Source organism: Mauremys reevesii, linkage group 10, assembly GCF_016161935.1.
Source record: "Mauremys reevesii isolate NIE-2019 linkage group 10, ASM1616193v1, whole genome shotgun sequence".
In the NCBI taxonomy this organism is placed as follows: domain Eukaryota; kingdom Metazoa; phylum Chordata; order Testudines; family Geoemydidae; genus Mauremys; species Mauremys reevesii.
In genome coordinates this window covers 10,240,186-10,264,982 of record NC_052632.1, presented here as the reverse complement: position 1 = coordinate 10,264,982, position 24,797 = coordinate 10,240,186, and the positions used below count along the sequence as shown (strand labels likewise).

At 39.3% G+C, this 24,797-nt stretch overlaps 1 protein-coding gene and 1 long non-coding RNA gene across 3 annotated transcripts in view; one reads left to right on the top strand and one right to left on the bottom strand.

Moving 5' to 3' along the window:
- Window positions 1-24,797, top strand: part of NR2F2 (nuclear receptor subfamily 2 group F member 2) — a 103,134-nt gene that overhangs the window by 6,832 nt on the left and 71,505 nt on the right. Inside the window, exon 2 of one of the 2 annotated variants that reach the window (XM_039490471.1) lies at window positions 9,866-9,935. The exons of the other annotated variant lie outside the window; for it this stretch is intronic. The gene's annotated coding sequence lies outside the window, so the exon portion shown is untranslated. The remainder of the gene's footprint in view (window positions 1-9,865; window positions 9,936-24,797) is intronic. 2 annotated transcript variants of the gene reach the window in all.
- LOC120372921 lies at window positions 18,394-22,440 on the bottom strand. Its single transcript, XR_005585270.1, has 3 exons — window positions 22,261-22,440; window positions 21,083-21,253; window positions 18,394-19,057 (listed from the first exon to the last, which is right to left on the bottom strand). It is a non-coding gene; the product is annotated as an uncharacterized LOC120372921 (long non-coding RNA).

The window sequence follows — 24,797 nt, the reverse complement described above, 5'->3', positions numbered from 1 at the left end:
GAACCATTCACAACCAATACAGATTTCTCTCTTCCTTGCAGTACCCTCACTGTTACATAGGTTATTCTATATCCTCGAGGTAAAAAAAATAATGCAGTCTCCAAATACTGAAGCAGGATTTTAAGTATAGCTGGATAACTTTAATTTTTCTGACTAGTTATGGGTTGAAATGATCCATTAATGCCAGTTGAGGGATGAATTTGAGCTTTTATGGGTAGCCATACAGACCAGTATAAGGAAAATCTAACTTCATGCTTCATGACAAACTTGATGTTCTGCCGCGATCAGGAAGACTCCTTCCCGTAAAGCATTCTACCATTGTCTTAGGTACATTCTAGGGTGTTTATCTATTTAGGTTGTTGCTTCCTCTGAAACTTGAGGTATTACCCACTGTTGGAGGCTGAGTGGACCAGTGGTCTGATCCACAATGGAAAATGTTGTGTTTTTGTTGAATTCTTCACCCAACTGAGTCATAGAGTTCATGGCCAGAAAAAACCACCAGATCATCTAATCTGATATAGCACAGGTCACCCAGCAATCCAAATTAGACCAAAGTATTACAACCCTCAGAAGACACAAGTGTTGTGTACCACAGGCAGAGAATAGGAGGGAGGAAGGGAGTTCCGCCAACTCCTTTGTCCCCTGCAATCAGGGAACTGATTAAGTGAGATATACATTGATGATCAGATAGGTGGATAGAACCATATTGGTGGAGTATCCTCCTTCAAGTCCAAAATACACTATGGTATATCCAGAAATCCCAGCAGGGATATTATCTGGAGTGAACGCTGGTGCACATTTTTCCCTAGGTTGCTGACAAATATATTGCTTATGTGGGTATTAATTCCACCTACTTGCAACTGTCACTGGCACAGGATTCTCTTGCTCCATGTGCACTTGATTGCTAAGCAGAATGTAAAATAGTGTGCCAAGATCTGCAGCACTGTACTTAGGAGTGCTTCACATGTGTGCACTTTCACTGTCATGTGTAAAGTGCCTCGACATGATTCTTTCACTAGGATCTGGTGCCAGTGCAAATGGCAACTATCCCAGGAAGGATGTTCATTTTGCTCTGGCAGGCACCGTGTGACTGACATGCTGTAGAACATTAAGTACTTTTCGCAAGAAGGCTTTGGCATGTGCGTACACTGAAGAGGGGAAAAAATCTATTCCACTGAATGTCGTCCACAGACAGCAGATGTGCTTGGAAGAAAATTCCACCTTCTTGCCAAAATCTAACATGATGCCCCATGCCCATCATAGGTGAGAAGTGGTATCTCTTTAATTGTGTCACTGAATAAAGTCTCAACCTTGGGAAAAAAACCTTACTCATTGTGAATAACCCTTATTTACCCATTGACTTCAACTGAGGAAGGTCTGTGCACATGAGCAAGATTTTACAGGCCCTTTGGTGGCAGAAATTCGATCCAAAACCAATGATGTTGCATTTCCAATGCTAACGTTGGCATTTGCACATGCACGAGAGAGCTGAGCTTGCCCAAAGCTTATTAATAAGCTGGTGTCTGTCCACTTACATTGTCGTCTTCCCCTCTTTGAGTCACATAGGAGTGATTTGCAGAAAAGCAAAACTGAGCTTCATTTTTAAAACAAGAACTTTAAGTCAGACAGTTCAGGCTTGACGCACACTCTGTCCCCTTTGCTGCAATGAAAAGGGAACAACGAGGTGTCCTAACAGGGCAGCCTCTTTTCCTGGGGATTCCAAGGTGGCATAAACTTGGAATAATTGGCTGTATGCCACGCCACCCCATCTGCCCATCTTCTCTGGGCACTGCAGAATGCGATGGGCATCCTAGGGACAGAAGGAGGCATGGCCAGAGTGTTGAGCAATCCTGTGCCAACAGAATGACCTCTAGCAAATCTTTTCAATTGGTGCAAATTAAAGCAGCTCTGAACTTGCTCTAATTTATGCCAAGGATCCAACCGATATTGCGGGGCAGGGGCGGGGCAAAATGCGGAAATCTGTCAATACCCCGCCCCCTCCCCTCCCCGGCTTGGGTGAAAAGCTCTGAGGCTCTGGTCTTTCACCATTAATTATAACAGTGTTTAAATTAAGTAATTGCTAAGTGGCAAGGAGGAGCGTGAAGGGCCTATAGGAAGTCTGAGAATATTTCACCAGGTGATATATTTAAACTGCATGCTATTTGGTGCATTCCAAAGGCCAAAAGTTTGCTCGTCAGAAGGCAGGATAAACGCCATACCTGGCAAGTATAGTTTAACAGTATGTATAAAGAGAGCTGATCATCACTGAGGCAGGGAAATCTACTCCTCTCCCTTTCTCCATGCCTCTTTCATCTAACTTGCTTGAAACGTTTCTGCTCACTTCATCCTCAGACACTGAGGACCACACACTTACAGTGTTGTTTGCAGTTTTCTAAGCCTAAATCCAGCATGCATGCATATGTCTGTGGGTGGGAATGACTGGATAATGTTACCACGATGGTGGATGATAATATGTCTACCAATTGTTAAGCTTCTTAAGTCTCCACTTTGTGAATATTTCAGCCTATCATTTTCTGAAAAATGTAGTCAACGTGCCTAAGTAAAGGTAAGGTTTGATAATGTATCCACATTAGACTATCTAGGCATCTCCAGCTCACTCCATAGAGAAGTCTGTGCAAATGCACTTTTATGAGCAGTTCAGGGCTCAGTTCACTACTCTTTTGTGTCAGTACAGCTATAAAATAGTTATTGGGTTGGACAATTGAAGGTTTCTCTCCATGGAGATGCAACATATATTGCGAAACCATAGATGTGACATGTACAGAACTGTTTAAAAAGACTTGCTTGTGTGTAACTATTCATGGGCTGCTTTTACTTTTAATAGGAGGCATTTGGAAATTATGTGAGGAACAAATGAATGTTATTGTTCTTCCTAAAGCCTGAGATCCTTTTTTTGATGTGTTAGGAAAACAAGAGTGGTGAGGGGAAAGTGAGCATATTCTTTATACTTCAAGGGACTCAAAAGGCCTGATTCTCTTCCCTTGCCATGGTGTAAATCATTTGTAATTCCTTCACTTTCATATTTGCACTAGTGTAAAATCAGGTTAAGAGATCTTGAATGACTAGAAGCTGAAAGAGATGAAACAAGGAAGTTAGCAGAAAAGCCCTCCTGGACACCAGGAAAATGGCAGATAGCGTACTATTTGCATGGGACTAGCTATAATAGACTAGTGACAACTGGAGGATACTCCTATCCTTTGTTTTTCTATTTTATCTATCAAGACGTTCTAGATGATCATCTCATGTCCTGAGTACAGCAACCTCATCCCCCTCAACTCAATTCAAAATGCATCCGCTAAGATCATCCTGGTGGCCCATCACCCTCCTCTTTAAGTCTCGCCATTGGCTTCTCCCTTGCATCTGACACAAACTTCTTGTTGTTACTTTCAAAGCCAATTCACAATTTAGCCCTGTTCTGTCCATCCCATTATATCAGTGTGATGTCAACCCCCTCCATTGCTCTGCCAACCTTGATTATCCACTTCTCCCTTAAGCACCTTCATGCTCTCATGCTGCCTGAAAACACCTCCTCGAGCTCCATAAAGCAACCACAGTATCCTCCCTCCAGTCCCTCCTTAAAACTCCCCTCTGCCATGATGTGTATGGAAATCTGCCATCTGATAACAGCTAAGCAGGTGGCATATTGTGATTCCTGCTTATTACACCTCCAAATTGTGCACACTGACTATGTTGAAACATCTGATTATTAATGTTACCCATCCCTCTGTAGCCCTACTCCATTTTTCACCCTCTTATCTTTCAGGGCCTGATCCAAAGTGCATTAAGTCAGAGGAAACGACACCTTTGGATCAGGTCTTTAGACTGTAATCTCTTTGGAACATTTACTACTGTCCTGATTTTAAGACGCGCTAAGCACCCACACTTCCCATTTACTTCAAATGAAATTGTGAGCGCTCAGCATCTCTGCAAATCAAGATCTAGATGTTCGGATAGTGCCTGTCACCATACTATCCCAACATGATTGGAGCCTCTCTAGGTGCTCCTCCAGAATAAGCTATTAATAGTAATAATAGTTTTGTCCCCATCACATTTCCTGAAAGTCCCCCATGTTTTTCAAAATCAAAATAACAATAGCCCCACCTTTGACACTGTCCTGTAGAAGAACCAGCTTGTTTAGTTTATAGGGAAATTCTGTGTGTGTGTGTGTTTGTGAGGGAGAGAAATAACAAAGAACAGATTGAGGGAAAGCTAAGTAAAAGAAAGGACTTCTGTATTTGGTTCTGAAAGCAGAGAGGTACTTGTCTCTTGCGGGAATGAGTTCACTGGTGTAGATCCACCTCCTTTGAATGTACCTTTTCCTGCTGGCACCAATATATTTTTTTAAACAAACAAATCAGTGCTCATCTTAACAATTCTCTAGACTTATATATTTGAATTGACCATCCCCATATTGGCTGAGAGTTTCATTGTTCCAGTTGAACTGTGGGTGTCTTGGGAGATTCTAATAGATGGTTTCGCCTTGATCCTTTTGGAAGGTATATGTTCATACTGTGGTCAGAAACCTTTTTGATCAATGGTCAATTCAAATATATAAGTCTAGAGAATTGTTAAGATGAGCAATATATTTCAAGAAGCTTCAGCCTTTTGGAACCTAAAGCACTGGAATCTCATGAGTAACTTGGCAGTTTGTGGTGTGTTGCATTTTTATTTGTTTGTTTGTTTGTTTAAAAAAATATATTGGTAAAAAGAAGAACAACCAAGAAATTCTCATTACGGGGAGCACAGAGACTTGAAATAACTGGGTTTTGATATTTGCCATATTGCACTTTACTTTTTCCTCAGCACAGGATGCCAGCTTGTTTCTTCAAATTAAGAAAATATGCTTATAGTGATGAACCTTATTGGCCATCTATCTTCCTTTTGTAATCTGGCTCTCATCAAGCTGAAATGAAGCCATTTCTTCTGACTGTGGCTGATTAAACACAGAGTAAACCTAGATCTCTAAGGAGGCTCTAATGATTCTCCACAGACCTAATGTCAGCCCGGCACCTGCAGCATTCAGCTTCCCCATTTCCATCATAAAATGAAGCATCTGTTACAGAGAAGTGTTATCTTTTTATCATTGATGGTATCTTTCTGTTTGAATTCACCTACCCCATTTGGTATAAATTACAGCCATTTCATAAGTAATGAATGGTCACACAGGATGCACTCTGGATATTGGGGGTTAAAAGGGCACGAATGCCATTTACTAAACCTTTATTTAACTTGGTGAAAGTTAAAACTCTGTGGGGCTTATGTACAACCCTCTTTCTCACAGCAAACAAAGGTAAAATGTTATCACTGCTTAGTACTCAAGCATCTTGATATTGTTTATCTAAGTACTAGCCTTTGATGATTTTTTTTTGACAGGTTCTGGGGAAACTATTAGATGCAGAAAGTGATTCATTCAGGCCAAGGGTATTTCTGTCTAAATATCTTTTAGTAACTTGATTAAGTATAGTCCTAACAGTTCCAAGTGGACTAGAGTTGTTCAGTACAAGGATTAGATATAAATATAGGGCCTGATGCAAAGTCCAGCTGAAGTCAATGGAAGTCTTTCCATTGATACCAATACGATTTGGATCAGGGCATTCGAGTATCTGCAAAGATCAGGGAGGTGTTCCTAATATCTACCCCACCCACACTGATTGTTCTATAATTTAAGTGAGAGCCTTTGGAAAAGACATCTCTGCTTCATAAGCCATTTTCTTTTGATTTGTGATTTTTCTGGCAGGCATTTCCATTCTTTCCTGACAATGAGATGGACAGTGTCATATCTGGAGCACTGAATGAAAAGAAACATTTTAGATTCCCAAGCAAAGCTTTGTCTATTGTTTTTAAAGCATCCATATAGCCTTTAGGAGAGTCTGAATTTATATGTGGCAATACCAAATAATGCCCTCCCACTAACCTCTAGCTACAGGGATATCTGAGATGGGCTCAGTGACTGCACAGTATCTTTGATAGTTGCAGGGATTTTTCATCTGGTCCATTATTATTAATTATTTGCATTATAATCACACTTAGAGGACCAACTGAGATCAGAGCATTGTGTGTTGGATGCTTCACGTATGGACAGTAGGAAAAAGCCCATGCCACAGAGGGCTGACACTGGACATAGACAAGGCAGACAAAGAACAGGAGAAAAGAAGGCTCACTATCTCCATTTCACAAATCGGGAACTGAGGCACAGAGTGATTAAATAGCTTGCCCAAGGTCACACATGAAGTCTGTGATACAGCCAGGAATTGGACTCAGATATCCTGACCCTCCATCCATGGCCTTAGCTGCCAGCCCATCCTTCCTCACCCATAACTATATATTTCCTGTTGTTTTTACAAAAAGTCAGACTACGTGCTTAAAATAAAGAAAGGAAGAAATGTCAGTTGTTTCTCTGTTTGAATGCTCTAGTTGGGCAATGCCACAGCATCTAGCTCTGTAAAACTGTGGAAAAATACACTGGGTTATAGAGCTGTTTGTCTAATTAGCACTTCACTTGATAAGGCTGATATTTCATTACTCTAACACATCACCAACTGGATTAATAGAATCCATATATCTTTACTCCAAGGGAAAGAACAACTATGTTATGTATGGTTGATTTAAGTTCTATGCAGGCATGACTGGCATGCAACATGTAGCCTTAATGTAGAAGAAAGATTAAATAGATTGTTGTTTCTGATGTTCAGAAGTTTGAATGAGGCGCAACTGGATAGCCACCTTGTCTTGATTTCAATAAAAACAACAAGCATCTTCTGCATATAAAGTAAAAGAAAGAATGTTCTTGCGGCTCTCTCACACCAGCTGGAGTCAGTTCTACTGGGTTCTATTCCTGGGTGTGTCCGAATTCCTGTATTTTCATGAGTATGCAACTTAATCTTTTTTGTGCCTCAATTTTCCCATTTATGAAATGGGGGTGATTACATTCATCTATACCAGAGGGGTGTCATAAAATAGTATTCATTAATTCATTAACAAATGGAAGGTGCTAATGAGTGGTACTATCCTTAATCATTATTATACTGAATTACAATATTGAAAAATCAAATACAATCAGAAGATGTAAGCCCCTTCCTTCCAAAGAGATAAGTCCTCCTCCCTCCCCCTCCAAAAATTGTTGTCCACAGCCCTTGGTGTGGGTCATTTGCCTTGAGACTCTTCATGAGGTTGTTTATTAATGTTTGTCAAACTATTTTAATATTTGTAATATTTTACCATCTTTTCCATGTTGTCAGATTTTTCAAGTTATGACTTTTAAGAAAATGCTAGTTCTTTGGCGGTAATTTATTAATGAGCAAGTGAACTACTATTAAATTTTTCTTCCATTATCACCATCATAGTAGAGATGGATGAATAAGGTTTATGCCAGGATACATTTTCATGATCATTTTGCAAGCCTTCTGTCAGTGTCTACTTTATACTAGTCACTTCTATGCCAAACAAACTTATATTGTCCTGTAACAAGAGTACGCACTTGGTATTTGGAATAATTAAGGGAAGAGTCACTTTCTGTAGTAGTTAGCATTAGTGATACATGGGGCCAATGATTGATGAATCCAATGTACATTAGACTTGTGTAGACTCAAAATATGCAGCAGAAAACCACAATTAATGCAGAAGAGACACAGTGTAGCTGTGGATAGTGTCTTGTAAAAGAAGAATCCAAGCCAAGCAGAATTGAGATAGCCCTAGTGATGCAAACAGTTCGAGTTTCAGGATTTCTCATAATGATCAGTCTCAAGACAAGAGCTGGTTGAAAAATGGAAAAAACAATTTCATGAAAAAATCAAAATGTTGAAGTTATGACCATTTTGTATGGTTCAAAATGGAACATTATTTCAAATATTTTCACAACAAAATCTAAATTTTGAATTTCACTGCTCCCCCTTTCTGTCCATTTTTCTCTTGTTTTTCCTTTTTTGGTATTTGGTACAATAGATACGAAGGATATCCAGAGTTTGGTTTTGTTTTGGAAAAGTTAGAGTGGCAGAAGGAAAACTGAACCTAACTCAGCCACTCTGGAGAGTTACAGACTTTCATTTTTCCTTTTTTTCCATTACGTAACTTCTCCAAATTTAAAGATTTGTAAAAATCAGAGTGGAAACCAGAAAAATGATAATAATGAAAGTGGGGAGGGGAAACCTACATATATCATTCATTCTGTTGCAGTTGGTGGCATAATAGAAAAAAATTGTGAAAAAGGAGAAAAAAACAATAATTAGATATTTCAAAATGTTTGGTTTTAAGAAAAAAGTGGAAGTATTTGAAAACCTGAAAGCCTTCATCATGAAACATTTTGGTTTAGAAACAAGTTTTTTATTATTAATATAATAATAATAACAACAACAATAAATTAAGTTTTGTTCCAATTTAAGGTAAAAATGCTATAATTCGTGGTTTGGTTGTGGAGGCACCATTCATAGATTCAGGTCATTCAGCGCTTTTCATAGGTATCAAAATAATTTTGAAGTTGTGGCTAGAAATGAACAACTGGAGTCAAATATCAGGAGAGGGTACCGACCTACATCTTTGCGTCTTACTGAATGTCAATAGCTTAAATATGTGAAAAATGTGGCAATCAGCACAGGTGAGAGAACCTCAAGACAAAATTGATCTTTTATGGTAATATCAGTTCACTATATCAACAACAATGAATCTGGACAATACATCAACAAGGCCATTGATTATCATCATTTTAAAGGCCTTTACACTCATCGTGGCATAGTGAACAAAAGTTCTTCCGGACTCTCGCAATTGAGACGGTGGATTACATACATTATTGCTAAGAATGTATCAGACAAGTAGTAAGTTATTAAAAGTGTGAGCATACTAGTATAAAATCATTTACTTTGCTTGGTTATACAGTTTATCTTGTCAGATTGGATTGTGGCTGTGGTCTTTTCTGACTCAACTAAGACCACATAGGTCAAGATGAGATAAATAAACATAACTGAAAATCCAAGATTAACTGATGAAGGATCAGTTGTTGAAATAGAGAAGGCCTCTTGTGGTGAGCCATTTGATAATGATATTGCAGAAACATTCAAAAACATTATAGAAACAAAGATAAAACCAATCGGTGATGAGGTAAATACATGAATTATAGTCACTAAGCCAATGAAAAGATATGAGCTGTTGTTATATATATTTTTAAACTTACTGTGGGTACAGTTCACTTTGTGCAAATGGCCCATACAATGACTATGCATGACAAATTCCACTTGAGCCATCGTCTGAAAGTTTCTATAAAACTTAAGTGGTGTATAGGCCTCGTGTTAAGCCTCTGTACAGAATTCAATTTCTCTGTCTCTGAGGTTCAGTTGTGAACTTCATTCAGAACCCAAAGTACAGTGCTACTCGGAAAGAAAAAAAAAAGACTGTGTAAAATAGCACCTGTATTCTCAAAAGATCTGCTCCCGTGTTTTTTCAGAGTCATAGTCTTTTACAAACTGTAGTGGCAAAAGTAAGTTTTTATAGCATGGCAGAGCCAACATAGCCTTAGGAGTGAGAGACAGGCAGAAACTGATCAATAGAATCTTTATTACTAGTGATGATAATGCATGAGTCAGAAAAAGCACAGCTTGACTTTCAGGTCTTAAGTTGCATTTGTAGTGTGATCAGTTAGAAAAATAACAATTGTTACTTATAAACAGTGCACATATGATCTGCAAGTCACTGAGCAGCAAACATGGAATGCACAATGCCATTTCTGCAGAGCAGAACCACACTTTACAAAAGAATAAATAGAGCAAAAGATCACTGTCACCTTAGCCAAATTAATTCAGTCACTACACTGAAGGATATTTCCATCAAATAAAGATACATATTTATTGTATTATAGAATGAGGAGATGACAGAGGCAGAGTGCTCTCCTGTCGACTCCTGTTCTCCAGCTCCCCGAGAAGAGTAAGGTAAGTTGGTGGGAAAGCATCTCCCATCGACTCAGCGTGGTGGAGACACCACTGTATGTCAACCTACATTACGTTGACTTCAGTTACGTAACTTACTTACTGAAGTAGTGTAACTTAGGTCGACTTACAGCGGTAGTGTAGACCAGCCCCTGTCCATCCAGACAGCTAAATTTCTCACCAAGGTTCTTGTGTCTCAGTTACTGCAACATCCCTCTCGGTCTGGCCTAGACAAATTCAAACTTGCACTGCTCAAATCCATTCAGAATGCTGCTGCAAAATCATTTTCCTAACTTGTCGCTTTGATCATAACACCTCTCTCTTTGCGTCCCTCCACTAGCTTCCCCTTCTCTATTACATCAAACATCAGCTACTTGTTTTTACTTTCAGGGCCCTTCATGGCCTTTCATCTCTTACTTAGTATTGAGAGGTCAGCTAATCCTAATCAGCCTCCACTGCCCATTTACTGCATTTTCAAACAAGCACCTTCATGTGTTATCCCATGCTGCCCCTCACACTTGTGAGGAGTTGCCCATGAACATCTGCAAAACTAAGTCATTATGTGCCATTAACCCCCCTTAAAACTCTCCTTTTCCAATATGTCTACAAAAAGCACCACAATGTTAGGATGGTATGTTAGGATGCTGGGGTGCTCATACCATGGTCTATCATACTTACCAATGTTGTCTCATTGTTTAATTGCACTCTTCCATCTGTCTGACTGTATCCATTGGTAATCTCTTGTTTTGTACGTAGCTAGTAAGCTTTTGGGGGCAGGACCCATCTTTTTGTTTTGTGTTCGTACAACATCTAGTACAATGGGGTTCTGGTTGATGACTGGGGCTCCTGGGTGCTACCATAATACAAATAATAACGAAAAATAGTACAATATTTATACACATTGATTTGACATCAGAAACCCTTACATGAAATGTTATAGGGTATCTAAAAATCCAGATGTTTTTACTATAAATGTTTTTACATACATACATGTAATGTATGTCTTTTATTATACAAATAACAGGCAATTTGCAAATTGATGTTTGTTAAAATTAATATTTTTGTCAGTCAAAATTAGTCACACATGAAACATTGTGACCTTCTAGTAGATTATCTTAATTAAAGTTTTATCAGTCCCTCAATAGAGGAATGATTATCAATTTTTATCACCCTGTGTTTCTTTCAGATAACAGTAGTATTAGATCATTCTGCATCTCTCTGAACAATATGCTAAATTTCATTTTAATTTCAAATGCATGCTGATTTTCTTTGTAATGTGTTTACTGCATCCTGGGCTTTCTCAATGGATACAATAGTCATAGCAAATAACACAGAAAGGTGTGTAATTTGCCAGAAGCTGGGAATGGGTGACTGGTGATGGATCATTTGATGATTACCTATTCTGTTCATTCCCTCTGGGGTATCTGGCATTGGCCACTGTTGGAAGACAGGATACTGGGCTAGATGGACCTTTGGTCTGACCCGGTATGGCCATTCTTATGTTCTAAACAGACTGAACGAGCCAAATGGAAGAAAGCATAATCTGCTTTTGTTTGTTTGTTTCCATATATGCCAAATATTCTTATTTTTCTGTCCTTTTAGCATTTTGAAATATCCAATAACATTTTTAATCAAAAAAGCATTCAGTAATTCCTATGAAATGATTATTCAAATACACTAGCTAGCCCAGAATGGGATCTCAATTATACAAATTTGGAGTAACAGCATTAGTTTTAGTGAAATTAATCTGGATTTCTTCATGAGTAGCTGAGATCAGCACCTGGCCAACAGGTAACATTTTGTTCCAGATTTCAAAACATCTTGTGGGAATACAAATATTATTTTAGTAAAGAGTTTAAACAATTTGTTACTGAAGTCTTAGTAGATGGATGGTCATTTTATTTCTATCTTTCAAAGGAAGTTTGTCTTTTATTATCAATAAATGCATAAAACATTCTAGATTAAACTGATGCTAAAAGTTTCAAGCTTGATTCTGATCTCAGCTACACCAATGTGAATCAAGAGTATCTTTACCCTACCCTAACCACTGAAGTCAATGAAGCTGCACCAACATAGAATTGGTATGAGATCAGAATCAGAGCCATTAACTTGAATGGAGTTACTTCTGAATTACATGGCTTCCTTGACTTCAGTGGATTTGTTCCTGATTTACACCAGGATAACAGACATGAGAACCAGACCATTCATTTACTACAAATATATTTAGGCCGTGATTGTCGTCTCACATGTACACAAGTGTAACTCGACTGAACTCAGTGGGGTTGCTCCTGATTTACACCATGGTAGGTAAGAGGAGAATCCAGGTGTAAATATTTTAACTAGGGAATGTGTTCATAGAACAAAATATGAATCAAGTGCTTTGTCTAAACATTTATACATCCAAAAGGGCAGAATTATGTTACATCAATGTGATTCCAGTGACATCTATGAGATTGCACACATCAAGGACACAGTTTGGTCCATCCTTTAGTGCAGCTCTTTTTTGATAAACGATGTGTAGAAGCCAAATCTTTTTACTGTGCTATGTAGACTTAAGTAAACACAGAATTCCACGTTCTCTTTAAAGTACTCTGGTTACATGCAGCGGAGCTTTAATAAGATCAGACATTTCATGACATGGCACAGCACACTGACTAATAGTTTAGCTACACTTTATAATTTCAAAGGCTTCTCCTTTCTCCTCATTTTCCAAAAGAACCCATTTTTAGTTTGATTTTTAAGTGTTGGAAAACATGGTATTTATGCCTGTGTTGAGTCAAGAAACTGGAAGAAAGTAATTCTGGATAGCACTTTATCTGGAATTTAAGGACAGTATGAAGTTGGTGCAACTTTTCAGCTTTCACCATTAAACCCTTACAGTTAAAGTACAATTTGTTCATATATTTACCACTACATTTCACAAGTGACAAAGCTATTTTAGTTAAACTAGGGAAGTACTTTGTACCTCCTAAATATTTTAACTGAAGACAAAATGGGCAGGAGAGCTAAGGAATATAACACACTTTTCCCCTTCTGAATTAGCCTTCTGCCTTTAAGCCATGGAAAAATTATTTGACACAATAAAGCGCTGAGTAGTCTGGCCCTGATCCTAAAGCATGTGCTTAATTATAAGTATGTGCATGGTTCCATCAACTTCTGTGGGAACGCATACATGCTGGAAGTTAAACATATTCTCATGGCTTTGCCGGAGGAGAGCCAGTGTGCTCAGCGCCGTGTAGGATTGAACCCATTAGAACTGTCATGAAAATGGAGGGCATTGCCCTTTGGTAGAATTCCAATTCAGTTGATTCAAGCTGAAGAACTGTATGCAATTTAGAATTGGTCAATCAATCCATTGCTGCCAGCCTAACAACAAGTAGCATCTTTATGCATCTTTCACACCAAAGTTTCTCCAAGTCTGTGAGCACCTTAGTGCCCACAGTAAGATCCTGCTTTTGTGATATCCCCTGAAATACTCACAGCAAAATAAACTGATGGCAGATACCCTGTAGGATATTGGCTTTTGAAGGAAGAAGGGCCAAGTCATCTCTGCCAGGATTTAAAGTCCAGGGGAGTCTATATCTTCCACACTTTATGCTTGAGCTACAAAACAGGGGTCGGCAGCCTTTCAGAAGTGGTGTGCCGAGTCCCCATTTATTCACTCTAATTTAAGGTTTTGTGTGCCAGTCATACATTTTAATATTTTTAGGTCTCTTTCTATAAGTCTAAAATATATAACTAAACTATTGTTGTATGTAAAGTAAATAAGGTTCTTAAAATGTTTAAGAAGCTTCATTTAAAATTAAATTAAAATGCAGAGCCCCCCGGACCAGTGGCCAGGACCTGGGCAGTGTGAGTGCCACTGGAAGTCAGCTCGCGTGCCATAGTTTGCCTACCCCTGCTACAAAACCTTCCCCACCAGAACTCATTACATGGTCAAATTCGAGTCTAAGAGGACTCTAGCCTTTTTTGCCAGCAGATTTTTTCTTCCTTTCACCATTTTTCTGAAAATATAGTGCTTCTCTAGAGGACAGACTTCAGTTTATAAATAGGCAGGATATAATGGCATGACACTCTGAGCATAGCTGCTGCATGGCTGTGCTGGTCATAGACGAAAGACTGTCACTAAAGAGCACTGAAGTTAATTTGCTATCCTGGGAAAAGGTAGGAGAGTAAATACATATTCATTGCTATTGGATAGGAACTTCATTTTGTTGAGTTTATTCTCCCCGCTTTGCAGAGGGTCTGAAGTTAATGTATTCCTTTCTCCTTTCAGTGCCAGCGTTCCCTAATATTATTCATACAACTTACTCCTACTTTTGGCTCCTCCTTATCTTCCCTTCTGCTTTGCCTCATGCCCCTCAAAAGGAATTTCTCCGAACGGCACATCAGAAACTTAAAATCTAAGTTGCTATCCAAACCAAGAGTTGTCAGCATTAACCCAACACAATACGTTACAATATAATCCATTTATAGGGTGTGTTATCATGCAAATAACTCAAGGTGCCGCACAATAAACTAAAAGGGAGAAATGAATAAACCTCAGCCATTGGAATGCTTAGAAAGGAAACCTTGAAATTTACTTTTTTTAAAATACTAATGGGCCTTTTCTCCCAGTGAAGCATAGAGATGGGCTATGTTTGGGAGGTGGGGATTTGTGCAGGGAGTTCCTGGGCACATTTGATGGGACTTAAATGTGCAAATCCACCACAAATCACTGGGAGAATAGACTCCTAAAAGGAGAATCTTCCTTGAGATCTTGAAGAAAGGAGATTCATAATAACAGGAGTGTACTGTGAAAAGGCTTGATCACCAGAAGATCAACTTGTTGGCTTAAAGCTAAAGAAGCATGAGGTCTTAATGATCTGGCTGGAGTGTATAATGTGTAAAAAGCTCAAAAACACACAGAAGCAAAAATGCTAGGCAATAGCAAAGGTCGGATTGGCTTTGGCTGAGGCTTACTTCTGACTCGTTGCCAAAAATGATCTTGATTTAAATTAATGCTCCATTATCAATGTAGAATGAGTGAATAAAAGCAATTTCTCCCTTCCAACATCCATACTTTTGATAACAGTTTGTAAATGTGTGAAGAAAAATGTAAGTGGAAGGGTTGGGTTGATATTGCTACCTCAGAGCGAGATCACTGAGTTATCATAAGCCCTGAGTGCATGGCTGCGCTAAAGTCAGAAACAGACCAGGGATCACATTGTGACTCAGAATGTCAGAATTTGGATCCTTGTTCCCCCTTCTCCCATGGATGAAGTAAGCAGCACCAGCTTTTTTGGCATTGCTCAAATGGCACAGATTATTCCTTCTTCCCTACCAGTTCAGCTGTGCTGGCTGACACATTGAGAGGTTGGCCTATTCCCTACCCACATGTGGAAGTAACAGCCTAATGGATGCACTCCGCTTCCTGCACTTTACCAACACAAAAGAAGGGACTTTAAGAGCTGGACACAATCAGTAAATGCTGTCAACTACATGAGGAATTCATGCTCAAATGTTGTAAAATTGGATGCAGAAATGCTAGCACTTAGCTGTCTAAGCACTTGATTTATTTGTGCAACCAGGTAGCTGCACATTTAAATACACATTTATGCTCACAGTTATTTGTGCCTATCCAAGTAGAGACTGTTTTTAAAAAATCAGATCTTAGGAGTGCAGAAGAAGTATTTAGCCAACCAAATCTAGATTACTAATATGATACGAGAGCTCTATTTAATCAGAATATCTCAGGATGTAGGTTAAACTTTAAAATGTCCAGAGGTTTGTTTTATCATGCAAACCTTAGTCAAACTATACAAATCTTTTGGGGATTCAAAACGGGGCTGAAGTTCTTTGGCATTCTCGTGGTATTTTGACATTTTCACTTTAGTCCAGACCCCAAACCATTAAATACAAGAACACCCACAAATATGAAACAGATATTTAAAAAACAACAACAAAAGGATATGAGTGACTTCTTATATCTTATCCCAGGAATCCCCATTCCTAGGGAAAAGCAGTTCATCAAAATCAAACTTCTGTAATGAATGGAACAGTAAAACCCCCAAAGCCTCCTGAACTGGCAGAAGGTTCTCTTTGCTCATGTTCCATAAGGACCTGATCCAGTTAGTATTAAAGCCAACGGAAAGACTCCCACTGACTTCAGCAGCAATTGGCTTCTGTCTTAAGTGAGGCAAGACCCAAGCACTGCAGTGTTTTGAGACTGATCTAATGCACAGTGGAAAAACACCCACTGAGTTCAATTGGCGTTGGATCAAGCCCTTGCTCCACCTTGTAATTGGCCATTTAGATCTGTTTGACTAGGAGATAAAGATTTGGCAACTTAGTTTTACCTAAAAAAGAGCCCAAACTGCAGTGTTTGAATCGGGATCCAGATTTTTTTAAGTTAACCCTCATCCTACCATAGTGGTGAAGATTTCAAGATCTATAGTTTTGATTCAGAACAAGGAGTAGCTACAAAATGTAGATGGGGAGCCAGATTTGGATTCACAAAATGTGGTGGGTGTTCATACCCAGGGCTTTGGTTCAGCCATTCCTACATTCTAGGGTTGCTATTCCTTTCCTCTACTTTCTGTTCCTTCTCATATCCATTTCCTCTCTCTTCTCTTTCCACTATTTCCTTTTGCCGCATATTGTTAGAGGCCTGTTCATTTCAAACAAATCCTTGATGAGAAAAAAGAAACTGCTCTTTACTCCCATTTATATAGATCTTGGGTGCCCCATGCTCCACCGGTAATTATCTGCCAGCAGTGTACCAAGGCCCTGTGGATTGTTAGACTCTGCTAACATACCTCCCAGGCTTCTCTTTCTCTCTAAAAAATGTGTTTCCAGCACGTGAAATTTGCTACCTTATTTACAATAGTCATTCACAACAGACCATGTAACATCAGCTGTACTATGAATTCTTTACTATAAATCCATACCAGATTAGATTTATCACATTCTGATTCCACTGTAGAATGTAACGGTGTTGCGTGCCATAGTTCCAAATGCACAGTACATACCCTTATGGAAAGCAGTTACTATATACATGGGCACTAGCTTTGTATTCACTGTTGTCTTTTTCACTGCTACAAATAGGGCCAAGTCTACAATATCATGGGGACAGAAAGCTATTGTCTTAGTAGGACTCCAATATTACTAGTTAGCTTTCTTTCTTGCTCAGTCACAATAACTGCTATGTTACCTTATATCTTGGCCTTATTCTGATTTATTGCTCCTTATCTTCATGGAGCCCCGTTTTAATTTAACTTACATTGGTGTAAATCTGGAGTAATATCATTAAAACCATAAAAGGCATTTCAGATTTACAAATGAGATCAGAATGTGGCCCAACAAATTTCTTTTTTAAAAAAAAACATGATCTAAAACATTAGACTAGAACACAAATTCATTTGAAATTGGAAAAACTTAGACTCCTCTCATTTTAAAAAAAAAGCCAATTTCTTCACAATTTGAAAAGGAAAAAAGACTCTCTCACTAAAACATTGCTTCCAATTCTTCTCATATAGTTGGGCGTGTGTGATGTCCATGTTTTGTAAGAGCCCTTCCTCATAGACAACAGATAATTTTAGAAGAGACAGAGGGACGTGTATCAGCCGCTTTTCTGAGATCAGAATCAGGTCTGCCTAGGTAAGCTCAGCTTTAGCTTGAAGAGGATTTTTATGACTGAGTTATAAAAGCCCTGGATACAGGGGAGTTTATGACAGAACCGGTGACAGATCCTTAACTATAGCAGTATTCGTGGCTACCTCTACAAGACAGGCATTATATTGGAGGGCAGTAAAGCTAAACCTACCCATAAGGCATTAGGTGTTAGCAGCTAGTGAATAGAGTTAGATTTTTAGCACAGGTATACTGTCCAAATACACTTGGCTTTGAGAACCCTCCTCCTCTTCAAAAATTGTTTTCATCTCTGGCACTGGAAATGTTTCTCTAGTTGTGAACAACTACATTTGATTAAAATCTGTCAGATTTATCTTCTTAGCAGGAGGGAAGAAATATGTGTTTTCCACAGAAAGGAAATCAATGTGTCTTTATGATAGATGCAGACTGAAAAACTGGGATGGTGTCACTTTAAATGGGGAAGCAGGAAGAATGGGCAGCCCACCAGATATTACCATTAGCTGCTGACATAATTATTGAGGCAAAGCCCCAGTTTAAATCTTATAATCCATGTTTATAGGATTGTCTTACAGCCACTGACCTAATAGTTATTACTCCAGTCTTCTTAAGTGACAAAATCTTGCATGTGTACTCCCTATACCTTCATTTCCTTTACATTTCTTAATCAATGCCCCTTACTGAAACCTCAACGCCAATGATTTTGCCAATACCATTTAAAGGCCTTTTATTATATTACTAATATTAGCATCATATTGGCTCATAAAATCAGCAAAATAGTAGCCATCATTATTTTTCTCAAAATATTATAGAATTAGAAGAGAGTTTAGAACTGGTTGAGTTGTTGGCCAAAATAGATATTTCTGTTAACAGGTAGATACTGTACAAAAAACCCTTTTTAATTAAAACAATGAAATGAAACAATTTGATAATGATCTTGCATTGCTGATTTTAAATCACGTGCTATCTCAGAAGCAAGTTTATTATTATCTATTTGCATTGTCCCAGCTTCTATAGAGCCCTGACTCCTTGTGCTAGGAGTTATGCATACAAATATTGAAAGTGACCTTAAAAGCTTGGTTTCAACAACAACAACAAAAGACAAAAAGTGAGTGAAGTTGAGTATTATTAACCCCACGGGGACCTGAGCCACAGTGAGATTAACTAACTTGCCCAAAGTTGGACGGGAAGTTTGCAGCAGAGCCAGGTACTGAACCCCATCTATCATGAACCCCAGCCTGCTGTCTTAAGCATGACACCAGCCTCCCCCTTTGAATGAAATGGGACTAGGACTTAAATAGATACAATTGTAGTTATTACATTCTTGGAGGGTGTGCACTGCCCTTGGTCTACATGTGCCGTTCCTCTGGATTCAGGTTGGCATAACGGATTTTGCTGGGATAATCTGGTATTTGGCAACGGGAGGGTAATGGCTTTTGTCACATGGAGACCAGTCTGTACCAAAACCACCAGATAATGATTGTCACCCGATGAGCCTGTGAAAATAAGGGAATTTTATTGTACCATTTCAGCTTGATATTGGTCTTACTCATGTGCCTGGAGATAAGTTCAGAGAGAACAGTTGCTCTTATCAAAGGCATGATGACTTCACCATTTCTGTTTCCCTTAATTACCACACAGAAATTTAGTGCCAAAGTAATTCTAATCTGAGAGATGGACATGTCCATCCACAAGAGAGACAAGGTCCAGGAGGATAGGCTGGGGCAAGTCCACAGAGGGCTAGAAATACAAGAAGCAGTCATCAGCTGGTATAAACCAGAACAACTCCATGGATCACTGCTGCTTTACACCAGCTGAAGATCTGGCCCAAGGAGCGCCATTTTGAACTGGATCCTAAAATACAAAGGTGCTAATGGAATTATGCTGGAGCTCAGAAGAGTCATATTCTATAGATTAAACAAAATATAAAATGAATAAAGCAGAGCAGCTCACAACCCTTTGTATATAAGTAACAGAAAAGCTGAAGTCCTACTGGTCTGTTCTGCCTGGTCTGAGGAGGACAGCAACCCACTGGAAATATGTTAAGAAGCTTTAGCCAGGAAGAACTTGGGGAGAAAAAAAAAATCAACGAATGGCTCAACAACCTTCTGACAAAGTGAAAAAATCTTGCCAGTCTACATTTGCAAGAGAAGCCTGAATTACCTGCCTATCCCTTTAAGCATTTTCAGATACAAATCAAACACAGATGGCCCATTATGTTTATGACCTCACTGTCAATTGCTCTAGATGGTGCATGCATTAATTATTGAAATATTTTCATAGTATTCAACTTTTTAGTGCATACATTGTCACAGATAATTTTAACTTTCTGACTAGAAGGAGGTAGAAAATTTTATTTATGAGAATTAATCTCTTGAACGTCATAAAAGCCACAATTACAGTGAGTTTTTCATAATGACTCCAACCTAAAAAAATGTTTAAAAAAAAACCTGGCCTCAGTCCTGAAAGTCAACATTATGTTAACATTCCTTGCAATACATAAACGATGCCAAAATCTATTACAATTGTAGTAAATTTTGATTACTGGAGTTGTTTGTTATTTATGTGTAGAAGATAAAGATAAAACAGGAATAGCCCTCTTCTTTTCCACGTATAAATTACATCCATAAAATACCGTGTTTTGTAAACAGTAAAAAAAAAAATACTTGATGGAGGCTTTCAAATTATTGTCTGTTTTTTGGTTGGAGTAAATACCGCTTCTAGAAAGTGGAAAGTCTGTGGTTCCTGTTAAACATATTTCCTGTTTATTTCTGCTAGCAAGAAATGAACAAAATAGACCGAATCCACAAAAGCCAGTAAAATGGCAAAATCCAGGTTGCAGGAGTTGTTAGTATGGGTGGAGGAGCCATTTTGAGGGGGAGGAATTATCAAACACACCTGTGGTATTTAGGTGCCCCAATGCCATTGAAAGTCAATGAGAGCCTCATTCTCTTATCCCCTTTTAAAAATCTCACCCAGGAAGAATCAGAACTCACCACAGGTGAATTAAGAGTGCACCGGACCTGGATGCACCAGAGAACTTGAGTCTGAATAAATAAAAATTCACAACTCTTAACCCTGCTCCCTCACACAAAAATAAAGTCAGATGGCCAGTGGTGCACAGCAATAGGTGAGTAGAGCAACATAGCTCCCAGTTGTGGTTAGCCTTCCCTTCTCCCTCCACTCTACACTGTGACTTAATGGGTTGAAGGAGAAGCAGCATGACCCAGGGTGCATTTTCTGGTCTCCCAGAGCACCTAGCTAAAAGCAATTTGATTGGCAACAATCAGCTATGTGCTCTTGTTGACTTCTGTTTAATGATCCAGCTTTGTTTTTGTGCCCAAACCCTAAGGAATCTGCCTTAATTCTTTTGGTTCTGCTCCCTACTGGAACTGAAATGGACCTAAAGCATATTCCCATAAATTCACAGATTTTAAGGCAAGAGGGCCATGTAGTTTGGCCTTCTGAATAGCACAGGCCAGAGAATTTCACCAATAACTCCTCTGTCTAGGCCCACTAACCTGTGGTTGAATTAGGGAAGTGGTTCTCAACCTTTTCCATACTGAAACACCCTCTTCTACAAAGCCACCTGGGACTCTTTTCTCATACAGGCTGTACCTTCTCCCTTTTAGCAATATGTGAAGGACAGATGTGGATCTGGGCCTTAATTTCTCTGTGCTTCAGTTCCCCATCTGTAAAATGAGGATAATAGCACTTCCTCACCACATGAGAGCATTGCAAGGATAAATACATTAAAGATTGTGAGGTGTTCTGACAGTATCTTGGTGGGCAGGGGGAGGCATTCAAGTCCCTAAGAGAGAAAACACAGGATTCCTCCAGGCCATCTTATCCTGACCTGTAGAACCATCCCCTAGAGTCAAGAGGGAAGTTGCGTTTCTTGGTCATGCTCAATCCTTATCCCTTTTATGGACTCACTGGGTTCTAATTATCATTATGAGTGTTATGATGTGGACATTTGTCCAGTGGGAGCCACCAATTTTTTTTTAAAGAAAAGATTAAATATTCAGATCATACAGGCATCAAGCAGTGAAATGAACACACAAAAATAGCTCTAATATTACAAACTAAACTGTAGAATTAATATAGCAGAAGCCTCTTGAAAATGTCATGAGAACAGGCTTTCCCAACAGAATGTCTCCTCTAAAAGAGGTCAAGATAAGTTTATTAGTTCTGCCCTAAAGGAGAATCTCAGAGGGAGATGAGGCCTTATTAGAGGTTCACTGGAAGGACCAGGGATTACTGGAGTGTTACAAGGACACAGCTATAGCTAAGGACTGAAGCAGCAATTAGAGTTATGGGATGGTATAGGAGCTAAACTAGTCAACTAGCACCCTAGGTTACAGCTCAGATTACACCAAGTCTTCCCTCTACTCCTCATCCCACACAAAATTTCCTTTGTAGGGAACCTAGCCTCTCCACTTCCTTAACAAGAAGATCCGCTTCCAAGAGAGCCTAGCCCAACACTCTCTAGTCCATCATCCCATGAACAGACTTTCCTTATCATTCCAATGCCCTTTGTATATCATCATTTACAGAAAGTCTTTTCAGTGGTCCAGTGTTGCCCAAATTCTGGAAGAAAAATCCAAATACATTAGATGTATTTAAGGTACCACAGTAACATGATAGAATGTTTCCCTAATGAACTTGCATAGTCACAGTAGAGAAAGTACAGACTCACATTAAACAGATCAGCCCACTTGCAGTGGGTAGCCCTGACTTTTCTTTCACACCCCTGCAAACAAGCCCTCCCCATGCCCAAATTAAAAACAAAACAAAAAAACACTCTAAACAAGATATAAACTCTAACCCTACTAAAAGTTTGTCACAGTCTATAGGCTTAGTAACTAATAACTCTTTCCCTAACACACTACCACAAGCACCCTCTACAACTTCCTGCTTGCTTGGGATTTGGGCTTTTATAGGAGCCAACCCTTTCTTTGCCCCACCCCTAAGGAAGGAACCACACTGAGCACAGGGTACTTTTTTGTGTTTCTACATCCAGTCAGCCCAAATAAATTATTTTCAGCTGATCAGGGCACTTTTCTTGAAGGACCCTGCAAAATGATATAAATACTCTGAAAGCCCAACCAACAAACATATACAGAGATAAAATATAGAATCTCTTCCTTCTCAGCAACCCTGCTTTTTTCCACATGGAGACTTCCAAGTCCTCCAAGATCCCAGCTTTCCTTTGTGATTATCTAGCCCCGTTCTGTGGTAGGCAGCCTAGAGGAGGGTTGCCTGAGTGGAGTACTCAGCCACACCCACTGGCTGTGCTAGAAATTCAGACTGCTACTGAAGTGTGTGTTCTTCTTGCAGGTCATGTTTTCAAAACAGAAAAACAAACCACTTTGTAATAGAAATTGCTTCAAATCAAGGATGTTTAAACAGTGATGGGCTTTTGTCTGAGTTTCTCTTTTCTGCTCAAATCTAGGATCCCACCCAAAGCCAAACAGCTCCAAAATTGCTAACCCCAGTGATTCAAAAATCATGACATAGGCTTTCCAAAACCATGAGGTTGTTTTGTTTTCTTAATTGGATCATTTTTATTTTGCCTTCAGGTTTGGGGGGTGGGGAAGTTAGGGTTTATATTTTTAAGCTTTTATCTTCAGCTATAATAGCTAGAAACTTATTTTAAAAGGAAATGAAAGCTAAGATTCCTAACCTTGAATTTCAGGAGTTGGAGTTTTAAGAAAAACACCAAATACAATGAGACTTGTGGTGAAATTGCAAGAGATTGCCACATGGCACTTCTCCTTTCCTTTCTTGTCTACATTGCAAGAGGATAGCTGATGCCTGGTTGAGTTTTAGTCCCTTGATCTAGCTCTTTTTGTTACAAAGGACAAAGAAATCCTTAAAGGGAATCTAGAATTTAGATGAGTGCTTGGTTCTATAGCGGTTGACTGTCCTCCTATTCCCTGAAATGAAAGTATAGAATATGACACCTGTAATATGTTTGGGGCAGGTGGAGATCTTACTTTGGGAATTTACACTGATCACTTTTTCAAATGTTAGGAAAGCCTGAGAGCACATTATTTTTAAATGAGGTATATATTTAGTACTATGCCCACCATTCTATCAGTTCTAATTTTAGAGGGCAAGGAGCCATTCTGGCACAATCATAGCCTTGTCTAATTTTAATATAGTTGAGCAGCTGATGATTAGCAGAGAGAGATTGTCTTTTTTGCTCCCTCGGGAGTTTTTCACTTAAAAAAAAATCACCATATATTGTTCTGAACAGAGTGTCATGCAGGATATCATAGTACATGATCAAAAGGAAAACTTGCTGGTGGGGTTAATCATTTAGGACCTGCCTCTTGGTCAAGGTAGGGACTTCAGGTATAGCGATTGGGCATAAATGCATCAACTCAAGAGGACTCAGGTGGCATCCTTCTTCCCTATTTTCAATGGAGAGGGGAAGGGAGTTAGGCTGGAGCAGTGAACCGCAGCCAGTGGGAGCTGCGATCGGCCAAACCAGTGGACGCGACAGGTAAACAAACCGGCCCGGCCCGCCAGCGGCATCCCAAGTTTGGGAAACACTGGCCTAGACCATCACTCAATTACTATCCCTACCCCCATTGCCAATAGGTGGTAGAGTCAAAGCTCTTCCCTTTCCCTACCCACCTGCTCTATATAGGGATTAAGTAGGCAAGTCACCCCATTTACCTCCACGTGCCTGAATCCAAGGTCCACGTAGCCCATATAGATTGATAGGTTCTAAGGCAAGAAGAGGGACCGTTATGATCACTGAGTCTGTCCTCCTGCATAACACAGGCCTGAGAATCTCACTCAGGGATTCCTGCCTCAAGCAAGGGGAGTAAGGGAGGTACTTAGATTCCCGAGCAGGCTCACAGTCTAAGTCACAATCTATCCCTTAGTATATTTTTTAAAGGAAAAGCCATCCCTAGCTCCTATTACAGAGTGTGTCTCTCTGAGGGTGTCAAGTAGTTTTCCCGCCGTTCATATTCTACAGAGATACAAGGACTGGTGTGATACAGGGAATTTAAAAAAAAATGTTTGTAGGGGACTAGTGTGATGTGGGGGGAAATGTCTGTAAGTGATTAAAGCCACCACACACAAACACTTCGGTACTAGACACAAGCTTAATCTGCATAGCTCTACACCGTGTCCAGGAGTCATTCTAGGCAAAGGGTGTTTAATGAATAACTTTGCAGCAAGAGGCCTTGCAACGTCCTATAAATATTAGGCTTTCTG